The 19,532-nt window shown below is 42.0% G+C and overlaps 1 protein-coding gene across 3 annotated transcripts in view; it reads right to left on the bottom strand.

Moving 5' to 3' along the window:
* FLRT2 (fibronectin leucine rich transmembrane protein 2) overlaps positions 1-13,821 on the bottom strand; it is a 92,311-nt gene extending 78,490 nt beyond the window's left edge. Inside the window, exon 1 of one of the 3 annotated variants that reach the window (XM_081291296.1) lies at positions 13,407-13,821. The gene's annotated coding sequence lies outside the window, so the exon portion shown is untranslated. Of the gene's footprint in view, positions 1-10,024; positions 10,903-13,406 lie in introns of those variants that run through there. The other 2 variants (XM_081291295.1, XM_081291294.1) reach the window with 2 other exon arrangements.
* Positions 13,822-19,532: the final 5,711 nt, after the last annotated feature.

Here is a 19,532-nt window from a genome sequence, read left to right as displayed (position 1 = left end):
ATGATAGTTTCGGAGGTTCCCAATAGTGGGGAGACCAAACAGGAGACTGTGGTTGCCAAGAGTGAAGCAGCCCTGAGAGCTGGCTCCTCTGCAGGTTCTTTTCTAGAAGACTAGAGTTAAATTGAGCAATATTTCCTAAGTGTCAAAATACACCCACAATTTACTCCGAGAAATTCATAAGTGACTTTCAACTAGATGATTATAAAACCACTGAATCTCTAGTTCCAGAGAAATATTCTAAAAATTATACAGGTCAGTGATTCCCAATCTCAGAACTTTCGAGAATCCACATTCCTGGGCTCCACTAAAGCCTTAGTAAGTCAACATCTCCAGTTAGGAACCTGGAACCTGTATTTTTAACCATCTCTTCCTGTTAATTCACATAAATGAATGAACTCTGTAGAAGGGGGATTGCAGTCTGACCCATCAGGATTCTTTTTTTTTTTTTTTTTTTTAAGAGAGAGTGAGAGAGGAGAGAGAGTGAGAGAGAGAATTTTTAATATTTATTTTTTAGTTCTTGGCGGACACAACATCTTTGTTGGTATGTGGTGCTGAGGATCCAGGCGAGCGCGCTACCGCTTGAGCCACATCCCCAGCCCCCATCAGGATTCTTGATAAGCAGGGATAAGGGTTTTTACAAGAGTATCCCAAATACCTAGCACAAGGCTTAGCTTGGTAAGGACTCAACCTTTGTCAAATCCTCAGCTACAAGCTCAAGACTTGAACGGATGTCTGCCTGGCATTCCTTGGAGACTGAGGTTATTAGAATGGAGTTTTAAATTCCATTGCTGTCAGCACTACTGGACTTGTTCCTTACCTATTTGGGTAAAAGAAATGTTTTTTTTAAAAAAAAAAAAAAAAAAAAAAAAAAAAAAAAAACATTTCCCAAGGAATTTTAATCTCTCTTACATTTTCTAAAGTAGCAAAACAAGGTCTTATTGTTTTATGTTGGGTTGAATGTTGGTTCAGAAGCTACTTAATAAGATGTTAACAGCTTATAAAGTATACTCAAGTGCCTGCTTCTTGTTGTTCCAATTTGATTAATTATATGTATTTATATTATATTATATATTATGTGATCTTAACAGGAAAAGCTACTGTATTTGCCAACTTGGAGGTCCGGGGCATGCCTAACCTCATAATAAATAACATTTCTATATCAAAAAATTTACAGATTCACAATGTAAAAAAATAAAAAATAAATTAATTTCAAGTATTGACTAGAGTGCAGAAATTAAACTAATGCATACATGAAACTATAAGTATAAATCAAAATTGTGCATTTGACCAGTGCATCTAGCACTGTACTTGTTCAGAAGTGTTTGCTGCAGACATAGTAAGACGCTCCTTTACTGAAATTAATTGAAAATTACCTTCTGCAAGAAAATACTTCCACACTGGGCTGATGGAATACCCAATCGCATCATTCCAACTCTATCGTCTATCATTACCCAAGCAAGGTACAATCATTCTGTAAGGACAGAATAAGTGTTAAGTAAGCGTAACAATAATTTATGCATTAATCTACAATAAAAAATCCTCATGACTCTGCCAAGTGAATTGTGTGAGGCAAGGTGTTTAAAATTCACTTTGATAAACATCTTTGTACTTTGGCAGAGACGTCATAACCACAGCTCACTATGCTCTGAGTCCCAGTCTAGACATAGGACTCCTTGCAGGCTGCAGGCACTGGTCATCAGCATTAGGTACATTTCTGCGAGTTATAGTGCATGGGGACAAACCTCTTAATTAACAACAATTGTGCTTTCAGGGAACAAAAAAGTCCAAGTTAGGCAGATCCTTGCTGACCCCGCTTTCTGAATCCCCTCCTGAGAGGAGCCTTGTTTCCATCCTCCCCTACCTCATGCATGCCAAGCCAGCGCTCTACTGCTGAGCTACAGCCCCAGCCCTGCCTACTTTCTATTTGAAATGGCAAAGACTAAGAGACATTTAAATTGGGAGTCCTGTTTATAAAATGAACTAGACTTCCAGCTAGCACTGGAACCTGGAGGATCCCTCTTCAAAGGCAGAGTTCTTTGCACTAATCCTGTGAATTCCTGGCACACTATCAGTGTTGATGTCTTCAATCATGTATGAAACTGCCACGGAATTAGGTTTTGTGTCTCCTCACTGCTCAGCAGCCTCCTGCTCACTATGTGCAGACTCTCCTGTCTAGCCCAGGTCATCCATGACTGGAGTCCCTGCCTGGTGCATGCTAAGTGCCACACATGGTCTCTTCAATGAAAGCCGAAGCTCTCTTCACCATGTGGTATACGGCTCCCAATTCTACAAGAAGGACATCTCCTACACGAGGACCAGGCTCCTCACACAAAAGTATCATTTCTGATATAACTTCATGTTTTTCTCCATTTACATTGCCTACAGCCTATTTAGAGGGAAAATCTTCAATTAAAATTTGGCTTATTTCATTATTTTATGACAAGCAAGGCGATATGGGCTAAATTAGCAGCACCTAGGTTTGGGGTAAAACAGCAGTCCCTCCTCATAGTACTGAACTCTTGGATTTGTGCATTTCAAAGATATACACATATACTAATTCCCCAAACAGTTGCCTACAGATTCTTGTCATTTCATTGGGTAGAACTCTTCAAAGTAATAGAAACACTGTCTTTTAAAAAATATTATTATAGCATTCAACACTGCTGGAACAAAAGGAACTTAGATTAATTTGACCAAACTCTGTAATTTTCCATGTTAAAATGTATTTCTATGGCCATGTACTTTATAACGTATTACCAAAAAAAATTAGTTAACTTGAAAAAGAAAAGCAAGCTTCAGAACTTTGGCAAATAGCAAATCAGAAATGGTAAAGAACACTGTTAATCACAGATTTATATTTCAAATTACTGAGTAAACATGCATTCTGACCAAGAATCATGATCTAATCATGATCACATATTTTATAAATTCACATTTTATAAGTGCATGTGTTTCTGAAGCCTTCAACAAAACAACAATAAGATAATTAAAAACTAACATTTACAAACACTTCAATATAAGCAAATTAACAACATTAAGCAAGACTACATTTGGAACACTCAAAATTAAAAATGTCTCAGATCTGACAATTGTAAAAATACAACTGAACAAAATACACAGAAATAAATTGTAAAGAATTGGCCTACCAGGATTTAGTGACAGTAACAACATCAAAATAAGGCCTAGCTTTGGCATATATGTTAGAATTATAATAAATCTTATCTTTCCATTTACTGCTAAATGAAATGAAAGAAATTTGCCAAAGTGGTGGTCTTTTCGTACTAGTCTGGTTTATTTTGCAAGATAATTTTTTTTTTTTTTTATCATCATAGTTTCTACTAATGACACTGCTTTTACAAAAGGTAACTTGAATGGCTAAAGTTCAAACTTGGTCAAAAAGAAAAATAAGCTTCAGGGAATGTTAATGGTTTGATTCAAAATAAGATCCTCCATGAAATCCATCCTTGACGAATTTGGTTTCCATCAACAAGCCAAAGCTTCAAGAAGGAAAGTTTGGCCCTTGAACTCAACTCACCCTAATTACCCTTTATCCTTGGAAAGGATGCCTGCAACAAAATAGAGCAAACTCACAGAAGGAGAGTACCCAGCATTGAATGAATAGAAAAAAAAAAAATGATGCCAAGGGCCACCAGACAAGTTACAAACTGAGGGAAACCCCACCCACAAGAACAAAAGCTCCTGAAGGGCAAGTACTGGGTTGAGGTTATAATCCTAATTAGATAAAGCTGAGCCTGTTTTAACACAAGACAATCATGCAATGATAAACACCATCAACCTGAATGAGGCCTGCTTTTGAGAATAAGAGTTTGCATTGTTACTAAGGCATTTTCACACACATTAATCTTATTTGACCCTCAACAACTCTGTTGAACTCTGCAAAGGGGAAATTAAGTCTCCTGGAGATTAAGCAATTCATACAAGGTCGAATAAAGGAAGGCAAATAAAGGAAGGCTGTGCTGACATGAAAATGCAGATTTTCTTTTCTTTCCTCTAAAACAATTTCCTGTTCTTCCCTCCTCACCAATGTGAATCTGCAATCTGTATACGTGGTAAAAATGGGAGTTCATAACCCGCTTGAATCAAATGTAAGAAATATGATATGTCAAGAGCATTGTAATGTTTTGAACAACCAATAAAAAAAGGTCAAATACCTGCATCATAAAATTATTCAGAAGAGGCAAACCTGTATTCTAATATAAAATACAATGTTTGAGAAAGAGTTAAATGCTACTATTTTTAAATCTAAACATTTCTATGATTGCAATATTTTCTATTATTTTAATAAAAGTACCCAACTCTGATTCTTTGGGGTAAGTATGTAAAGAATGAAGCTTCTTTCCAGAGGCTTGGAAGGCTGAGGCAGGAGGATCGCAAATTCAAAGTCAGGCTCAGCAATTTATGAGGCCCTAAGCAATTGAGCAAGACCTTGTCTCAAAAAAAATAATAATAATAAAATAAAATAAAAAGGGCGGGGGATGTGGCTCAGTGGTTAATCACTCCTGGGTTCCATACAAATAAAAAAAAAAAAAGAATGAAACTTCTAAACTGTAAAACTGTATCTTGAGAACTCTATATCTTTGTAATAAAAAGTAAAATAAGTGTTAGTCATCAAAGTCTATGCAGTCAGATAGCCCTTAGCTTCTTTGTGGCTCCAGCAACCCAGTTGGAAGTCAGGCAGATGGAAGATATAAGTGAAACTGCTTGTGTGAGAAGTGGAAAACATAAGCACTGGGTTATAAAGAGTATATGAAAGTATTTTTAAATCTGTCTTAAAAAGAGTTCCATGGAACCTCTGTGGCCCATACTTATCCAAACTATTTGCCTTCATCTCTCACCTCCCCTTTATCTAATATATATGATATGAATTACAACTCATCTTCTCTTTATCCCATATTGTGGTTAAGAATCACAATTCCCTGCATTATTTCTGTCTAATTATTTGAGTCCAACTGTGGGAGCAAAGTAGGAGAGAAAACTAGCACAGAGACTGTTTTGACACTGGAGTCTCATGAAAGTGACACTCCTAGGCAGCTGGGGCTGAGAGTGACACCAACATGTGAACCTATTTCAGGACTGATATGTGTTCAGTGTTTTCCATCCAGCCACATGACCTCTGGTGACTTCAATGGACAGTCTATTCGTGAACTGATTTTAGGAACTTCTGCTCTTTTACTCCCCATTAAAGGTAGTTTCAGTGTTCTGAGGCCTAATAGCATCTATGAACTTTGGGACCTGATATTTTTCAGTGGGTTTAAATCCCAAAGCCCTCAGGTTCTTAAAAGGTTCACATGGGAGATTCTTTTATCTGTATCTTGAAAGCTCTAATAAAGGGAACTGAAATACAACAATATGAGCTGTGGACTGAGGAGAACAGAAGACCTTTTTCCAAGTTTCTTGCACATTCCCTTAAAAGCAACCTGAGAAGAAAGTAAGGGAAAAAATAAAAAATGTTAAAAAAAAATTCAGGTCTAATGAACACCTAATGGTTAGCAGCTCCACAGATTTATTTTGTGAATGCCTCAAAAAAGGGCTGAGATCTTTAACCATTAAGCTGCCAGAAAAAGTATGGCCTTCCTAGGTATTAGCAGAATAAGTGAGCAGTGTTTGAGAACCATGAATGTGGCCTTTTGACTTCCCAAATTATATCAGGATTTTTTTCTTTGACCTTCCCTTACTGCAGATCGGTAACAATGACACTGCTTTGTTCAGGTGAATCGGGACACATGGCACTATACACTTTTGCAGAAACACATCCCACATTAAATTAAGTTAGAGGCGGTATTTGAAAAATAAATAAATAATGGAGTTCCAATTCACTGCAAATGGTACGGGAGGCCAGTAAGTGGGAAGCCTGCAAGAGAAGGACTTCTTTTAGAAAGATGTTTTACAGGACTTTTTCTGCATCATTAACTCCTCTGGAATCCTGAACATAGCATGATGAATTTCCCTAAAAAGTAGCTACTGTTTAATTTTCAATCACTTCAAAGAGCCACAGTAGAAGGAATCAAAGAAAACCAAAAAGACCAGTGGATGAGAAATTCACCAAGGGAGGAGGGGGGAAATAAAGTTTCTAACAGATTTTGACCATGTACTCAAAATACCACTGATTATTTTGCTAATACAGTGTTTTACTGTTTCACCCAACTGAAATAAGTCTCTGTATTCATCAGAACACAGGATATTTTTATTACAATATTTGTGTCATAGCCCTTAAAAAAGGAACATACTTAAAAATTTGAAGAGAATTTTTGTCTGATAATGGCTTTTGGTGTGTGTGTGTGTGTATGTGTGCGTGTGTGTGTGTGCACGTGCGCACGCATGCATGTGTGTGTGAGTGCATGCATGTGTGTGTGTGAGTGTGCGATGTGCGCACGCGTGTGTGTAAGTGTGCAATGTATGTGCGTACGTTACTATAAACAGATACTTAATTAGAGGTAGCTTATTACTGAAAGGAGTGACACTCCTGCTCCTCTCTCCAACAATATAGTCTTGGAAGAAAAATATAATTTCACAAAAGCAAAGAACTGTGGCAGGCAGGAAAGGCAAGAAAGTTGGCAGAGGTACTAGAAGGGTTGCTTAACTTCAATAATAACAATAATTGGTCTTTAAAAATGTCTTTTGCGTAAAAACCTGCCCAAGGGAAAAGAAAGAAAACCTCCTAAAAATTCCATATCCCCAAATACCACTACATCAAAAAACATCTGGAAAATGTCAGATAATGGTATCCGCCCACCCTAGAAATTCAGTAAACTTTGTCTTTAGCTAGCATTTAGAATAATCAACTAGAATTGAAAATTCGATCGGAAAACCCTCCAAAGGCAAAGCAGGATTTGGAATCCGATTTTTAAAAGTCTCCTTAAAAGGACCATCTGTTTATAAATACTCTTCTCACACTCTACTTTGTCCTTGATCTGTACCACAAGTTCACAGCAGAAGCAGACTGAATTTAAAGACATACATACGGCTACTATGAAGTCTAGTTACCACATATATGTTCTGGGCTGGTCTCAAGTTTCCCTTGTTATGTAAGCACTTAGGGACAATAAAATTTCACTTATATGCAGCAGCACTGTGAGTCCCAAAACAACAGTCTACCCGGCCAGTACAATCCTCTTACTGGCAATGGACAGCACTGGGGTTTTATTTATGTTGATCATATTGTCAGTGCTCTATGGAATAACCATTTAGTGGACTCCGCATTAGTCCATCATATTTGTATTGCTGCTACTCAATATCATTAGCCATACTGAACCCCGTATTAGAAAAATCACATTAGAAAAACTGAAACATTCAGAAAGAACTAGGAAACGTGGGTTTCCCCCCACACATCTGAAGACTGATGAGAAGAAGAAAAACAATGAGTATTCACTTCTCGCAGATAGAGGTCACTAATGGACTGGATTTGAATCACTGTGGCAGAAACCACATAGTTATTAAAGCAATCTAGTGAAAAATGAACTTGAATTAAAAATAAAGAAAAGATACCAAAAGACGATTATCCAGAAAGGTGTGACCTGAATTCAAATAATATTTCATCACCTTGACCTTTCTTGAATCTTCTAAACAGAGAGCAAAACCTAAAGCCGTTTGGCACCCTGGCAGTTTTTTAACTTCAGAAGCTGCTGATCGAAGAAGCAGCAATTCTTCCTGATAAAGTAAGGAGCTGAAGAGTCAAACTAGATTAGATGCTCACACTGAGTCTCTACAGAATAAGGCTTCAAGAATCAGACATACTTGAGCCTTTCCTGAAACCCCAGGTTCAAACTGGGAAAATATAAAGTTGATTTAGGGAGACACGTATAAATCCTAAATCAAACTCTCCAGCAAGCCAGAATATAAATGTAATAGGGCATCACAGAGAGTTCAAATTAGATCCAGCCGGTTGAAGTCACACTAGGATAAGATCACATCAAGAAGCCTGGTATACAGGAAAAACCTGGGGACCCCAGGTATATATCCCAGCATGTTGTAATTTGGGAATCTACTTTCTTTTGTTAAAAGCATCACCTGGAATTTCTAAAAATGCAATGAAACTATCAAAGTGTTAGGACACAGCAATTTTTTTTTTTAAACTAGCATTCTTTACATGCTAGGTTTGTAATGGGTTCTGTTACAGTATACCTAGTCCAATTCTTTTTACAATTTCATATACCTACTGGCAGAGACATGGAATCATGTTTAAAATCCCATCTTCCAACCTCCTCCAGTCACAGATATTTGCAACTCAATGTGATAGTATGGTGCTGTAACTGTCATCAGTGATTATTAAAAAATTAGATAGTTTAACCCTATCTTGTTACAGGTTTTCCAGGAGAGCTGGAAGAGAAGTTGTGTTTTTCGGAGTAATAATATTTTGTGGGAAAAAGCAACTTTTCTTGGCATGTATATTTATCATCCAAACATTGATTCTCTTGCAATATGGTAACCTGCCGATCATCCCTATCTGGCACATGTTGCTTAGAGATTGAAATAATAATAATAATCCAGTTCTAACATTTCAGACACTGACCTAAATTTTTACATTCATACAACAACTAAATATATCCCTGGACAGATGCCAACCTGCATTCTATTTACCTCAAATGTTTGGGGGATCCTTTCACTAGAGATTTAATAAGGTCATACCAGTTAAGTGTATAGACAATCTAAGTCATGATATGGGAGCTAGCCTTCATATTAGCTTTTGGCTAGGGGAAGTTAGACATAATAAATTTAGCAATAAGCCTGTAAGCAGTGGACATGCTCCAAAGCTCCCTGAAACCCTGTGTGATTAAAGAGCCTCCCAGCTGAATGGGGAGCAATAGCTCCCATTTAGAAGAGGCTTTGCATAGCAAATGCAGCATGTAAAGAAATCTAATCAGCACCTTGCACTCCTGCATTTACACGGATTTGTGCCTTGCACTTACTTGATTAGCTTACAGTAAGCTTTACATGAGATTCCCTCCATTAAAATTAATCAAAAGCTCTTAGAGACTGTTTTCCATTCAAAGGAGAAAGCATGATGAGTTTCCAGGTGAATTAATAATGATCATAATAATAAAGACGATAGCAGCAGCAAATGTTGAAGTGCTTTCCAACTCAAAACTCTATGGGGGGTTTGAAGTAGGCATTGAGAAGTTGGAGCTGGAATCTTTTGGCTCTGAGAATGAATGGCAGCTATTTTCTCAGCTTAAGTAAGGCCAGCCACTGTTCCAGAGACATGACTACCTTCTCTTGGGCCCACAGCCTCAGTGCACCCACGCGGCCACTCAATTCCCTGGCACCATCGTCCGTCAGGCCATTAAGAGGGGAGAGGGGAACTGGCCCCTCTGCAACCAGGAACCCTCTCCCTCTAAGACAGACAGACAGACACATACACATACACATACACACACACACACACACACACACACACACTTACTGAAAATTCACATTTCTAAAAGCTAACCCGTTTCATCTTAGCCCCCTCAATGAAAATTGAGTTCTAAAGTTCCTATTATATGACGCCAGAAGGTGAATGGAAGAGGGGAGGACTCCAGGGATGTCAAAAGGGAAAGATCTTTTTGCCTCTTTGCAGTCAATTTGCACACACCTCCCCATATTTGTTGTTCTGAGCAAGCAAAACCTAGCAGGCAAATTAGAGTGGGATTGAATTTCTTTCTTTCTTTCTTTTAAAATGCTAAATAGGGGTGAGAGGTTTGAGCGTGCGGGGGTAAGTGAAATCCATCAATCATTTCCCTGGATTGAGGAATACTAAAAGCCCCTGGATTCACTTTCCAGATTTCCAAAGAGCCATACAAGATGAGGCACCATCTGGGGCTGAGGGTTATCATTCACTCCCAGGGGCATTTGCGCCGGGCACAGCTGCCCATCGGGCACATATAAGATCCTAGAGCTAGGTACCCATCCCCGGCATCTTGAACTTCATCTCCCTCTCACTTTGACCCAAGCCTGGCGAGCGCAAGGAAAGGGTCTGAGAGAAAGCAGAGGGATACAGAAAGAGAAGGCTGGGGAAGTGCTTTACCTGCGAAGGTTCTCGAGGTCTCCTTCCAACCCTGGTGGTAATCCCGCTCAGCGCTGCGCCCTCCCCAAGATCCAAACTTTTGCTTAGTCCTCCGGGTGGCGGCGGCGGCGACGGCGGAGGCTGCTGAAGCCGAGCCCTGTCGCCTGCAGCGTCGGGGCACGGGGGAGCGGAGGCCAGAGCCTCAGAGCGATGCGCGCCTCCCCGCAGCCTGTAGGCGCCCGGGCGCCCCACTCGCCTCGCTCGCTCTCGCCTACTTCCCCTACGGATGCGCGGCATCGTCTTCCCCCGTCCTCCGCCACCTCCGCCTCCAGGGCTCGGGCATGCCACTTTCTCTCGGCTCGGGCAGCCCTGGCTCCCGCCTCCTCTCCTCCTCTGCCTTCCTTCTCACTGCCTCGGCTAAGCCAAGGAACCCCGAAAAAAAAGTAGGGCGGGCGGTGAAAGCGGTGGAAAACGGCCAGGAGGCACCCGGACTCCTGGGAGACCGAGGACCCCGGGGGTCGGCGGAAGAGCCAGGCGGGCGCTCCTCCGACGCGTGTGTGCGGACCCCGCGGAACTGCGTGCGGATCTGCGCGGGGGCGGGCGCGGGGCTCGCTCCAAGTGCTGCGCCCGCCCAGCGCGGATGTGGAGGCTGTTCTGACCAAACTGCTGCCTCAATCTGAGACGCTCTGGCTAATGTAGGCGCTGAGGCCTCCACCCCCACCCCTGCTGACACCCCCGGGAGATGTTTACAGTAATGAATTCGCGGGATCGCCTCCGCGGCTCCCGCGCTCCTCCTCTCCCTCCGTCCCTCGCGCTCTGGCGCGCTCTCCCCTCCTAGAGCCCTCTTTCTCTCCCTCCCTTTCTCTTCCTCCCTCGCGGAGTCCCTCCCACTTTTCTGGTTTAAAGAATGCTGGGGAGGAGCGGCTGCTACCCAAAGCTTTCCAAGAGGCAAAGTCTGACTCCAATTTTAACCCTGTCCTTCCTGGAGAGAGTTCCAGAGCATTGGAGCTAACCCCGCGGATACCACCTAGACCCTGCACGCTGCCTCTGGGTTTTCTACGAAGCACATGCCCTCCCTACCCACAGTTTTTAGAAATACTTCCAGCGTCCGAACCCTGAAAGGCGATTTTCCCCAAGTCGCCTAATGCTGTACTTCCAGGAGAGAGGATCTATTACTTTGATTCCGAGAAAGGATCGAAACCTGAGATTTGAGGGTAAAAATATAGCAAGCCTCTGAACCAAAATGGCGTTATTTCAAATGCAGGCAACCTTGATGATTTGCCCCACCCCCATCTCCACCCCATTACAGGTTCCTTCATTCCGGACCTTTTTAAACTTTAATTGGGGAATGAACTAGAGTTTGATATGACCATTTTAAACACCTCTACTTTCTCGTATTACCCTGGCTGCAGCTGGTGGGGTGGGGGTGGGTCAATTTCCCCACAGATTTCAGTGGACAGCCAAAATTCAGCCTCAAAGACTTTGGAGACAGACTGGACAGCAAAAGAAACCTAATTTGTATATAAATAGCATTTCCAATTCTCAATCTCTTTGCAAAGAGTAAGTAAAGAATAATCTGAGAAACCCGAGGGGTATGTCTTTTTCTTTGCGAGGTGCGGAACGGGGGACGGGATCTGGTTTGCTCTTCGTTTCATTGCTGCTCTTCCTGCCTCCAGTAAGTTGCTGTCATGTTTTAACAAGTCCGGAGAGAGGCTGAATCTGAACAGAAGAGGGAGAACGAGCCCGCGCCAAGCGCTGGGCTGCGCCTAGACGCGCTGTCAGTGAGGCCAAGGGAGATGCAATCCGCAAGTTTAACCCCGGACCAACACTCTAGGGATCCTCTTAGCTCCGTGGGCTATGGTGTAGGACGCGGGCGGTGCCTGTAACCGGCTGGAGATGATTTCCGGACGCGCCCAGGCGAGACCGCACTCCCTGTCTTCAGTTCAAAGCCTGAGTCACTTGGCACCCCTTCTCCGATTGTTTTTATTTCCTTCGCATCCCTGTTGTGTCTACTGCCTTTATGTGTTTGAAAGCCTAAGTAAGGTTAAGACGAGTTGGAGAAACGCCAGATTTGTCTCCTAAGCCACGCATGGACCCACCCAGGCACACGTTGACACACGCGCTCACACGTGCACACACACTCATACACACTATTCGAATGCTTGAGCGCCTGTCGCTGTTCTGTAGTATCATGCAAAGGTGACTAGAAAACGCTTGAACTTAGATATGCATAGCCTGTCCTCTACCCAAACTCCCAGAGTGTAACTAATAATTATCCAGGGGAGGAAGGGGAGAGGATGGTGGAGCTAATCACAGAGAAACAGTAAGTGCCATCTTGCTGGGAGGTTCCTGGAGCAAAGCGCCTGAGACCACAGCAGCGGTGGCTTCAGTCTCCACCGGCAACTGTTTCACCTGCTCCAGGAGTTTTCCAGGAGTCAAGTGTGGATTCAACCCGCTCCAGTCACTCTGTTCCCCAGAGGGCTCCCTTACCCTCTTTAGTGCCTGGATCTCAACTCGGTACCTTGATCTTGGGCCTAATTATCAAAGAAAGAGAAGTGACCATGCCGACTCTGAAAGAGCAGGGGAGAGCACTGGACTGGTCAGCGCGGCGGAAGGATCTTTCCAGGAGGTTGGGGCTCTAGCAGCGACCCGGTGGCAGCTTGCTAGGCCTTGCTTCAGCCACTCTATCGGTCTTCTGGTCCCTGCATTCAGCGCCTGGGGGCGTTACCCGCCCCATCTCTGCGTCCAACGCAAGCGGCGCCGAACGCGATCACAGTTCAGCTATTCTTGTGCCTCGAGTCTTCGCCACCCTTTCCTTCGCTTCAGGAAGGCGCAGTGGCCCCAGCTGAGTGACCGCCAGCCCCAGAGAACCAAAAGGGCTCAGGATAGACTCGGTTTGGGGAAAAGCAGCCCCTCTCCCCAAATGAAAAGAAAACGAATTAGTATCCGCTGCGTCTTAGCGGCTAAAGGATCTTGGATTGAGGGAATGGAGCGGGCTGGTGGCTTTAGATATAACCACTTGATAATAACGCTGGTAGCATTAAAAGTAGATGGAAAAGGAGGTTGTTAATCGTGGAAGTTAAGAGATTCTTTCTGACGAAATGGGAGGCTGTACTCCAGCAGGCTTAAGGGTCTGGAAATCCTCATTTAAGACCTATACATCCAGCAGGCAATCATTTTTGCTTTTTGACCCTGAGCCATTACAAAACTCCTTAAAGAAGGTGGATTGGACCTGCAGATAGACGTCCCTAAAGTCGGGAGCCTAATTTCTCTCCAGGTAAAGGAAAAAGTCTAGAATATCCCATCAGGGTGACTCCCTCCCCAGTTAAAAAATAAATATATCTTCCCCCAAAGAGCGTGATGCCCGCTTCGCGGCTGCTAGGGCGGCTATTAGAAACTTCACCTGGCACCGCAGTCTCTTTACCTGGCGGCCGAGTCTCCTCCCAGTGGGCTCATCCGAATCCGACAGGGTCAGGGAGGTGGAAAGGGAAGAAGCTGGCGCGGCAGCAGCGGGGCTCCCGGGGCATGGTATTGTTTTAGGGGTCGCCGCCGAGGTCCCTTCTGCCCATTGTTGAGAACTGCCACCCTGGTCCTGGGGCTCGGTGGACACTGTCGCGGGCGAGGAGGTGCCACCTCCCCGCCGCTAAACTCCCGGGTAGAAGGACCAGAAGCGCACCCCCAGCGGGGGAAGCTCAGCGCCTCGGCTCGAAGATTGCGAGCAAGGTTGTTACCTCCGAGCGCTAGTTCCTCCGAGATGACAATGGATGATGCCAAACTCACAAGTGAAGGAGACAGGTTTTGAACGTACAACTAACAAGATACCCAGCCTGAGACTGCATGCTTCTTTTCCCCTCCCCCAGCTCTGCCTCCTACCAGGGAGGGGACTAACTTAACCCTGTGTGCGCCCTGCACTCCAGGGAGAAGCTGGAATGGACTAGGAAACCGCAGGCGGCGGCTCCCAGGGCGAGAGCTTTGTTCACGTGCGTTTCCAGTGGGTGTGTTGCTGTCTAGGGGCACTCGCGTGGCAAGACGCCAGTGACGGGCTTCCAGCGCCAGACTCAGGGATGGGAAGGAGCCCTAGCATTTCATCCGGACCAGACCCAGCCCTCGGAATCTATTTTTTGCCTCCAGTTACCGGATTTATGGAAGTTGCCAGCAAAGTTGGGTTTTATTCCTCTACTTCTGTTCCCCGCCCCTCGTATTATTTCCTTCACTAGCTGAGCTTTGAAGATTTGGAACTTGTCGCTGATTCTAACTCTAGCTCCTAACTGTATTGCGTGTGCGAGACACTCAGGCCAAATTTAAATGAACCCTCAAGGAATGCTGCCTCCCCCCATCTAGAACCGGAGTAAGACAAATGACAAATACTCAATAATGAAGACATACTCAAATAACGAGGATTAAGACACCAGAAGATTGTGAGGACGAGATGAAGGAGTTTGATTTGTTAATGGGGAAATGGGAATGAAGGGAGGAAGGAGATTAGAGAGAAAGAGAAAGGGGGAGAAGGGAAGGAATAGACACAGAGACAGAAGTTAGCCTTAGAAAGAAACAAATAGGGGAAATAAAAACAAGAATGACGATGCAAAAAAAATTATCAAGGTCCCAGCACTGAAAGAGCAGGTCAGTGTTAAGCGCCAAGATTTTGAGGGCAATATTTTCCCAGCTGCTTTGGAAGATGTGAAACAGAGAATATACCTCGCCTTGCATTGAATAAACAGCTTTGACTAAGTGTTCTCAGCTCAAGAAATTCAGCGGAGTTGGAGGCCAGTCTTCTCTTGAAGACAGAATGCGAACAGACACGAAAAAAAAAAATGTTGGCACAGCGCTGCTCCGGTCACCGTCACACCCAAAAAGAGCCAAGACCTCAGGGGGCGCAACCTCAGATCCGCATTTGGACATCACCTCCTTCGGAGTTTCCGTTCTGGACTAAGGAAGATGCCTTTTAAAAAGTCTTCAGAGAGTAATCGTGGATCGTGCTGAAACTGAGTTATTTCAAAAGTGAAAGAGTGCTTTTCCACTGGATAGATGTTCTAATTTCTCTCTGCAACATACCCAAGCCAGGGGAAATAGTAATAACCACTTCAAATGCCTCTCTGAGCTCTGCCAGCCCGGTGAGGCAGTGCGAGCCGCTTCCAGCCCTTACAGTGGAGAATTCCGTTGTAAATCCTTCTAGTTAGCCAAGGTGGCAGCAAAGCATAGGGATAGCTCCTTGGGCTCCAGAATCAACTAGAAAGTCCGCGTTTTAGGACATATACACATCTGCCTGCTTTTAAACATCCATTTTCCTATGTAAGTGTATATAAGAGCCTGCATGATGTCCTTCCTTTGAAATGTTGATCTATGAGGGCCTTATGATGATTTCCCCTTTAAAAACACATTTTTGTTTGAAAGCAAGATGGAACTCTTTACAGCTTTTACTTTCTCACTTTTGCTGCTGAAAAATGAATGAGCTGGAGAAGGGGGGAGGGGATGGTTTTAGAAGTACAGATATTGTATTTGCAATTACTGCTCTTTCTAAATCATAAGCAAACAATGTTATGACTGTGTTCTCCCTACAAGAGGCTATTGGTGCAGATGTGGTAATCAGGACAAAGAAAGATAGGTAGTGAAAAAGATCACATCAAATTTGTGAAGAGAACCATTGTAAAAAATTTTTATTCATCTGACCTGAGTCAGCTTTAACAATATATGGCAATGTGACTAGAAGAAGCGAAATAATAGGGAATGTGATTCAGGAGATCTAAAGTGTAATAATTTTGCCAACTCAAAAATTGTGATAATTATGTTATTTTTATTGATAAAATATCACGGATACATAAAGATAGGGAGATAGAAGAGAAACAAATGACAATCTGGGAGATTAAAAAAGAAAACAAAACAGAAGGATATCTCATTACTTATCCTGAAGAATTCAGTCCTTAATAGAGATTTCGTTTCAGTAGAAATCTTATTGACATCTCAAAGTCTTTACCTTCCCTCAAGTGTTTCTTGTGTCATTCCCTATATATATACACACATCTTCAATGACCTGTCTTCTTAATACTTGACAAAAGTAAAAATAACACAGTATCTGTCTTCTAAAACCATGGTTGAAACTCCAGGCAGTGATAGTTTTGATCTTCTGTGTGTCCAGTTCTGAACCTCTGCTTCTTCATTTACAAAATGAACATTGACTATCCCTGTCCTATAAACCTCATAACATTATCCCAGAGTGAGCCAGCACAGGTGAAAATTCTTTAGAAATGTCATGTGCTGCAGGGCATAGTGGCACACGCCTGTAATCCCAGTGGCTCTGAAGGCTGAGGCAGGAGGATCCCAAGTTCAAGGCTAGGCTCAGCAATTTGGTGAGGCCCTAAGCAATTTAGCAAGACCCTGTCTCTAAATAAACTATAAAAAAGGGCTGGGGATATGGCTCCCTGACTGAGTTCCCTCAGGTTCAATCCCTGGTACCAAAAAAAGAAAAAAAAAATGTCATGAGCTATTGTTAATGTTATTATTATTGTATCACTTAGTCCCACTCTTCAAAACATAGGCAAATTACATCAATCTAAGAAACCAACATTGGTGCATTGCTACTAAGCTCTGTTTTTCACCATTTTTCCTTTGATATCCTTTTCCTGTTCAGAATCCCATTAAGGACTCCATATTCCCTTTAGTCATCACATCTCCTGTGCTCTGAGATAGTTCCTTCATCTTCGCATGTCTTTTATGACCCTGAGAATTTTGAGAAGTTATGTTCAGGTACTTTCACAGAACATCTCTCAGCTTGGGTTTGTCATTCTCTCATGAATAGTGTCTAGTCATGGGCCTTGATGGGAGAACAGTAGGCTCGGGGTCCTATTCATCACACGCAGTCTTGGGTCACAGGTGATGTCAACACTCTTGAAGGCATTCTGCACCAGGTTTTTCTGCTGTGAAGCCATCTACCCTGGCCACACAATTCTTTGGATTCTCTGGAAATGAGCCACTAAATTCAGTCCACTCTCATGAATTTCGGGTTTCTAAATAGCAAAATAAGCACCTACATGACTTGTAAACATACCAGATATAAAATTCTTTCAGCAAAAATCTCTCAGAAAAAAAAAATTTCCTATTTAGAATTTAGTAAATTCTAAGGAAATCACTGAACTGTCTCCTCTGGTTACTTATGTTGAAACCATTTTCAACTAATCTGTTTTACAATTTTCAAATCCAGGCATTGTCCAAATCCTATTGATGCTTTTAGAAACAGCTGCTTCTTTTTCCTAACCCATTGCCATAGCTTTGGTTGGTTCAAAATTTCAACTTCCATGTGCACAAGTGACACCCATCCCCTCCCATCCCTCTCTACCTTTCACATTTTCCACCAATATACTGCTGATTCTGTTTTCTCTTAAAGTGGTATTTGCTCTCCACATGTTCATCTCTTAGCTAGATCTTAATGTCTTCTTAAATAATTGAGTTTATTTCACTTTTGTATTTTTCTAGTGTCCAGTACAACACTTTTCATCTGGTAGAAGCTTAAAGTATGATCATTGATTTCACAAACAAGCTTCTCTGGCAGGTAGAGAGGAATGTATTCTTTCTTCTAAGATGAGGATGAGGACCATTGAAAGGAAATCCTTGGCTAATACAGTTTAGAAAATTAGCTTTTCTTCTCTTTTTTATGTGGTACTGAAGATCAAACCCAATACCTCACACATGCTAGGCAAGTACTCTACCACTGAGCTACTGCCCTAGCCCAACTTTTCCTCTCTTTAAGGAGTAGAAAGTACTCCTAATCTATGCCATCCTTTTGTGAGCATGGCCTGATTCACCTGAATCCGGGACTTTGGAATTCATACCATTCTGATTTGGAAACGCCAAGCTAGAGTTTATGGTTCATCCATTCACCCAACCACATTTGTAGAAAATCCAAAACATGTAGCAGAAATTTGATGAATGGATTCAGTCTCTACCCTGTCAAAACTCTCAGTTTAGTGAAGACACAAATAATTGTATGCTCGTTATGGAAATACAATAATTTTGTTATGTTCAAAAGGACTATAGTGACATGAAACAAGTTCTCTCTAGAGAGAAGGCCTCATTCAAGTGATGATGAGGTTCTTTTGACAATGTACTGATTTTACAGGGGACTGGGAGGTATTATTTTTATATCTGGTCTTCTGCATACAGCAGCCCCAGCTACTGGGGTCTCCTGTCTCACGGAAAATTCTTTAGGCCAAGAATTGGAAAATCAGTATGTAAGCAATTGCTTCATTTCCCCAAACCTCAGTTTCTTTGCCTTTCTGTGCAGGTTACAAGATGATTATGCGTGAACAAAAACAGAAGGTACATACTGACAGGAAACAAAAGCACGTTAAACCATGGAGATTTCCTCTTACATAAACCTGCCATTTGTTAAGCAGTTGCTCTCTGTTCAGAAGGGAAGCTTGGAAAAAAAAGAAAACTTGATGCAAACATTCTCCAAGTGTAGTGGGTGGAAAAACTGAGGAAACTCCTTTAAAAAAAAAGTATTAAAAAAGATGAACGATCTACCCAGGGGCTTGTTCAATGCTCTGTGCTGCTCTTATAGAAAATGTTACTGAATTTTCTGTATTGAACTATAATTCTGATGAAGAGAGGATATTTTAATATGAGAAAACATTTAATTGAATGTATATATAAGATTCTGCATTAAAATTGATAAATATTTTTCTCCCCTGTATATTGACATGCTTCAGAAATAAATTGCATGTCCTGGAAGAAAAGACTGACTTATTTGGAGAACAACTACCTTCCCTTGAGATTTGTGCATTACAAAGAACTCTGAACTTGCACTTGGAAGATCTTACTTCAAGTCTCCATCACTTTGTTAGGAAATCACTTAATGCCCCTGAACCTCAGTCTCCCTAACAAATGAGAAAAGTAAAACCAAGACCCTTGTTCAAGGTAGATATATAGAAATTAAGGAAGGTAAAGTATTTCAAATCACAAAACAAGAAAACACTGTCATTATACGACTATTGTGTTTTGCAGAACATAATTTAATATGAGATAGATTTTACTCTGTGTGACCTTAAGTCACTCCATGGGTTTTACTTGTGTTGCTATCTCTTGACCTTCTCCCACATAATCTTTCCAGACTTCAAAGGTAGAGAACAGCTTAGTTTCCGTAAAGTCACTCTGCACAATGGCTTCAGGTATCATCTTTTGCTACCAAGTTTGGACCTGAGAAATAAACTTCCTCAACCCAGGAAATTATCAGCTTATCTTTCCCTATATTATTAAAAAGTCACTAAGAAATTGCTTGGCCAATTTTCTCTCATGCTTCCTCTTCTTAGCTAGTGGAAGTCACTGAAGTTTTTCAAGTGGTTCTTTTATTTTGCTTCTTGATTTTATTCTTCAATTATCATAGTGTCTGAATTTTCAGGATTTAGTCATTCTTATTTACTTACTCAGTTGAAACAACTTGGCTTTCATGTTTTCCTTTCTTCACCTAAAACATTTTTGAAAAATAAAATTAACACAAAAACTTAATATTAAAAAAAGGTTTATCAAGTTAATG

Source organism: Spermophilus citellus, assembly GCF_964194105.1.
Source record: "Spermophilus citellus genome assembly, chromosome: 4".
NCBI classification, from domain to species: Eukaryota; Metazoa; Chordata; class Mammalia; order Rodentia; family Sciuridae; genus Spermophilus; species Spermophilus citellus.
The sequence above is the reverse complement of the archived record's forward strand: the minus strand, read 5'-3'. Positions and strand labels throughout refer to the sequence as shown.